The sequence below is a fragment of the Etheostoma spectabile genome, chromosome 9 (assembly GCF_008692095.1).
Source record: "Etheostoma spectabile isolate EspeVRDwgs_2016 chromosome 9, UIUC_Espe_1.0, whole genome shotgun sequence".
Classification (NCBI taxonomy): Eukaryota; Metazoa; Chordata; class Actinopteri; order Perciformes; family Percidae; genus Etheostoma; species Etheostoma spectabile.
The window spans coordinates 26271197-26277033 of record NC_045741.1 but is presented as its reverse complement, the minus strand read 5'-3'; the positions used below and the strand labels follow the sequence as shown (position 1 = coordinate 26277033).

The 5837-nt window shown below is 40.5% G+C and overlaps 1 protein-coding gene and 1 long non-coding RNA gene across 2 annotated transcripts in view; both read right to left on the bottom strand.

The window, feature by feature from the left end:
• LOC116695607 (inactive N-acetylated-alpha-linked acidic dipeptidase-like protein 2) overlaps positions 1 to 5837 on the bottom strand; it is a 730805-nt gene that overhangs the window by 561984 nt on the left and 162984 nt on the right. The gene's annotated exons all lie outside the window — the stretch shown is intronic.
• Positions 1 to 5837, bottom strand: part of LOC116695675 (uncharacterized) — a 17369-nt gene that overhangs the window by 9377 nt on the left and 2155 nt on the right. Inside the window, exon 2 of the long non-coding RNA XR_004333525.1 lies at positions 393 to 400. This is a non-coding gene — a long non-coding RNA (uncharacterized LOC116695675). The remainder of the gene's footprint in view (positions 1 to 392; positions 401 to 5837) is intronic.

Here is a 5837-nt window from a genome sequence, read left to right as displayed (position 1 = left end):
CCTATGGTCCCCCAGTGGCTAGAAATAGGGATAGGTGTGAACCAAGCCCTGGGTATCCTGCTCTGCCTTTGAGAAAGATGGGCCAATCTGGTATATTGCCCCTTATTTCAATTTTCAATTCAATTCAATTTTATTTATAGTATCAATTCATAACAAGAGGGGGGGTTACCAGACACTTTACAGATAGAGTAGGTCCCAACAGTTCTAGTAGTTTCCTCCAGAGCAAGCAACGATGCAACAGTGGAGAGAAAAACTTCCTTTTAGGCAGAAACCTCGGACAGACCCAGGCTGTGTAGGCGGTGTCTGACGGGCGGTTGGGGTTAGAATAAGAGGGAAATAACAAAATAGAAAAAAAAAAAAAAAAAAAATTGAGGTCTAAGGGGCAAGGTTACCTCCCCTTCTCTGCTTTGCCACCCAGAGAATTTGGCCCACCCATGAGAGAGAGACATCATGGCTTTCAAACAAGCTAAGTGGCAGTTAGCCAAGGCCAAGGCCAAGGCCACCCCCCCCCCTCCTCCTTAGAAACTACAGACTAAGAAATGGCACATCCTAAGGAAAGCTCACTGTGGGACTGGCTGTAGTGGCTGTGATTCTGCACCAAGACTGAATTTTGGGATATGGTATTAGGGGACCACAATGGTCTATTTAAAAGCATCCAAAGAGCACCATGTCATGGGAACTTTAATGATTTAAAGCCCATATTGAAAAACCTGAAAAGCATGAACAAATTAGGGTCCACATGACGAACGCAATGCAAGTAACGATGTTTGGGAAAGTAAACATAGCTGCTTCGCATGATGCGGGGTACAGGATGGGGATCCATAACATAATGAGGATGTTGACAAAAACAGGCACATCCTGTGTAAAATAATAGACTATATTTGCTGAGCTGCAAATACTAAAAAAGGCTCTGGTTTATTGGCATTTCTTTAAACAAATCAGAATCGGCATGGGCGGCGCTGTGTACAAGTGTACATTCAAAGGTTTAAGTCGTTCAACAGAAAACTCAGATTGGACAGATAGTCTAGCTAGCGGTCTGGATTTACCCTGCAGTGATCTGAGGAGCAGTTAACCATAGTCCTCAGAAATCCACTGGAGCTAAAAAATTCCAACACAAAGAAAGAGGAAGGTAACGGTCATTCAGCTGAAAAGAAGGGCATCCGGCTGATTTTGAGGGGGCAACCCCGGAAGTGGAACGTTGTGGATATATAGTCTGTTTTTCAACAATACAGAGGTTGACAACTGGACTAGAGGGCCTGGAATAGAATAATCATAACAATAAAGACAATCTCTCTTTTTACATTGGTGTCATTAATTCTCCATGGCCTTAATTAACTGTGACAAAACTGTAATTGATATATGTGCTGGATCCCTGGAGGGGAGGAAGATAAGGAGGGGAAGAAGAGTGATGGCGGAGGAGAGAAATGAGGGGCGACAGGAATGTGGATGGGTGAAGTGTTTGTGCGGTGGGTTGGTGTTAAACAGCACAGCAAAAGCACATTTGACCAAGGACTTTTTTTGGGGGGGATAATTTCATAATGAAATAATCAATCCTCACTCTGAGTATGATACATTTGGCCTGGACCCTGTGATTAATCACTGGCTTTAGAAAACCAAATACAATAAATTAAATCCTAGCGCAGAGCAGTTCACTTCCTCCCTTCCATGCTTTATTGGCTGGCCATAATAAACCATTAAGCGATAATAAGGAAACAAAATATGACGCAACAAGGAAAATCCATTTAAATTGATGAACAAATTAGTATGTGTTTGAGGGAAGTAGTAGGTGTTACTTTGTTTCATGTAGCAACATGGTCTGTTCCACTAATCAACATGGGAATGATAAACAGTAATCCTTGTATATTACAAATTAACAGGCTATTTAAAATCTGGCCAGACAACATGCCATTCAGATTAATGGATACACACACTGAACATGAGCATCATCCATTTTATATGTGGTCATAATGGGTATATCCTCTTGTGTGCATTTGAGTGGCACAGCTAATGCACTGTTGATTGACTCTATAAAAACCACAACGTGAGGATGCAAAAATTATTCATTTAAGTTCAAATAATTTTTATGTTTACACCCTTAATTCTTTGTTTAGCCCTTCATCCTCTCTCTGTGAGATAAGTAAAAACACTGTGACCTTACGCCATCACTTCCTGTTTGCCAGTCTCCCATCGTCCCTCAGGTTTTCTACACGACAGATGAGTTTGAGAAATGCCGTTAGCCCTTAATCTCTGCCTTTTTGTTTTTTTTAAAAGAGGGCCATTGTTTGGATGGTTCACATTTCATCTTGGTGCTAATTGGAACAAACCTAGTTTAATGCCAGTGAGGACCAATGGTTGGCAGATCAGAAAACTCCTCTCCCCAGAATGCCACAGAAGTGCAATATGTTTCATACAACTGGTTTGGGAATTGGTTAAAAGGGGAATGGCATGTTGTGTTTAATCCCCGAAAAGATGTTGAAAATTGTGAGCATGTCCTTAAATCAGCAGTTCCCTAGTCCCACTTTGCCAGACCCTCCTCCAAAGCGCTCTAAAGGAGGGTGTGGCTAGTCCACATAGCATTTTGGGATGGGAGAAACCATGCTCTGGTTTAATGGCATTTCTTTAAACCAATCTCAAGCACTGCCCACAAATGGGAGTGAAGTGATGGATGTGATTTTAAATGTCACAAGTATAAAGCTATTATTAGACGCCAAACTGTGCATCTTTGGCATTTTTCCCGTGAATCATAATCTCAGTAAGGCAAACAGATCTATGATTACTCTGCATCTTACAAGCTAAATAAACCATAGCTAAATCTTGGAAATCCACTGTCAAACCAATTGTTAATGTCTGGCTTACAGGACTGTCAGACTGTCTTGCACTGGAAAAACTCATTTTTACGTTAAAGGGTAAATATCTCGTCTTTGACAATATGTGGAGATCTTTAATGGTGTTCTTAGAGGAGAGGAAAGCCTTGGAGCCATGCTCTCCGTATGTGTCAACCATCAACAAATGAGTATTGCTATGTATGTAGTATACGTCCGCTTGTCATTGCTTAGTTTTATTTGAAGTGCTTCTCTCTTCAGGTTAACTCTGGGATGGGTTAACTTTTGGACCACAGGTGATCTGTGCCAACTATCACATGTTACAGCCCTGTCATGTTTATGTTTATTTTATTGAAGATGAGCTTTACTGTGTCAGTTCTGATTTGCGTCTGTATTATTTGTAGTAGTGTGATTATCTTCTCTAAAAATTGATAAAAAAAAACAGTTGAGGAGCAGTCAACCCTAGTCTTCAGAAATCCACCAAATTTAAAATTCCAATACTAAGAAATGTCTTGCAGCAGAAGTAGAACGTGAAGGATTTAGACTAGCAGTTCCCTAACTTTTTTTTCTGCCAGGCCCCCTTTTGTAGGCTATGTACAAGCTATTGAAAAAAATATTTTCTAGCAATTATTTTTTGCACATTGCAAAAATATCAATCTGAATTATTGTTGGACCCAGAATCAAATTAAGATCTTTAAGAGTATATCACCTATTGTATGTCATATAAGATACATATTTTGACAAGACAGAGTGTTCTCAGTGTCAGAAAAGAATGGAACAGCTCATTGCAATGCAGTGTTAGGACATTGTTCAACGGTATTGTTTCTCTATCCCACTTAGAAATTAGGACCTCTTGAGATCCTGCAGGCTATTGAGCTATTGATCACACGGATCATGACCCTGACTTCACCACCAAGGACTTAAAGCAGCTGTGTGTGTGTGTGTGTGTGTGTGTGTGTGTGTGTGTGTGTGTGTGTGTGTGTGTGTAAGCAGTTTAAAGTGGGTGTCGACCTTGCTTAACCCTGATATATTCAATACACCCTTGCTTTAACAGAATGCCAAGCAGATTGAGAAAAAAGAATAAAAGTCAATGTGATGCAAACGTATTTACGCCTGCTCGTGCACGGACGTCATCCTCACTGGATTTACTGTAGACACCCTATGGATGTCAGTTTCACCATAACACAAATTAAAATGTTCTGAACTTGTAAAATAATGTTGTGATTACTCTGTATTTGAAATGTACGGGCAGCTTATTGAAACCCATTTAACCATATTAAGGTTTGTAGCTGACTGTGCACCAGTGTTTTCTACCACGCGGAGATAAATCACTAGCAGCCCATCAAGAACGTTGCACTGTACATTATGCTGTGTTCAAAGGTCGATGACAGGCATCCTATATTTATGTATTTCCCTCTAAGACAGCATGTAGCATAACAAAATGACATAATAAAATGATGGCTGTTAAATAATTCAGATTCACATGGGGTTAAATATAGGTCACTAATTGTACAAGTAGCAAACCTTGCTCTGTATTTTGAAGGCATAAATATGGCATAAACAAACGAGCCAGCGGATGTTTAATGTGGCTACACTGGGACTTTTTCAGTGATAAATGGGCTTTGAATAATGCATGCAGGTACAACGGAAGGGCTACAACCTTCAGGTTTGCCATCTGGTGTCCCACACTAGAAACGAGGAAGCACAGGAGGAGAATTCACCTCCGTCAGACGGTGAAGGTATTACAGGTATTAGTGAAGGTATAACTGTTTACCCTACACACAAGATGAATGAAACAATGTGTTATAAACAATTACACTTAATTAAACATTTGAATTGATCAGTGGAGGTACCATACATCACATTGAGTCAAAATCAAAGGGTATGCACATGCAAAGACACTAGCCATGTTTCCATGTAATTGTTCATGAAACTAAAACTTAAACTAAAAGAAAGAAAAAAAGAATTTGGTGTTAAATGCAGCGGCCCGCCTGTTAACGGGCACGAAAAAAAGAGACCACATAACTCTGATTCTTTATTCTCTCCATTGGCTCCCGGTACTCTTTAGAATTAAGTATAAAATTGTATTGTTTGTTTTTAAAGCTCTTAATGGCCTTGCCCCATCTTACATTTAACAGCTGATTATTCGTAATTGTGGTTGGACGTTGAGTCATCTAATCAACTCATGTTGAAGTGCCCGGGTCAAAACTGAAACACTGGGGTGGCGCGCTTTTCGTTTTTCTGGACCTAAGCTCTGATAAGCTGCCCAGTGAGATGCGTATCCTTACTGACCTGGTCTTTTAAATCAAGACTTAAGACGCATCTTTTAAAGTGGCGTTTGGTACCTAGTAATGTGATGGACATTTGTATTGATTGTATTGTTTTTTTTTTATCTTTTTGTTGTGGTTTGGGGTTTTGTTGGGGGTTATTTTCCGTTTGGCCTTCCCTGTGTTTTTGTCTCTGTTTCTCCCCAGTCCTGTGTGGTTCTGTCTTGTGATTCCGCAAGTGTCTGTTTGTTCTACTTCCTGTTATTTTGATAGTCAGCTTCCTGTCTTGTCGTGTCTAGGCTTGTCTAGCTTCACTTGTTTGTCTGATTGTCCAGCCCCCCCTAATGTGATTCACCTGATGTCTCACTGTTCCCCGTTACCTCATTACCTCCTGTATTTAACCCCAGTGTTTCCTTTGTCCTTGTTGGATAATTCTAGTTTTGTTTGCCTTTGCCGTCGTCCTGTGACCTGTCAGCATTGCCGTCCATGTGGTATGTTGTCTTTTCTCCTGCCCACTGTGACCGCTTGTTCCTTTTTTCCTCCGTGACGTGTACCCTGCCTTGCCATCGCCTTCCCCCCGTTTTGGATTGTGGATTCTTGGATTTTGGTTTTGTTCCCTGTTTGGTTGGACTGTTAACTGCAATAAACTCTGCTTTAGTTCTCTTCTACTGCTCTGCATTTGGGTCCTCCTTCCTGCACCATAACATTTTCTTACTTTTCTCATTCATTCATTATTGTAATTTTTGTT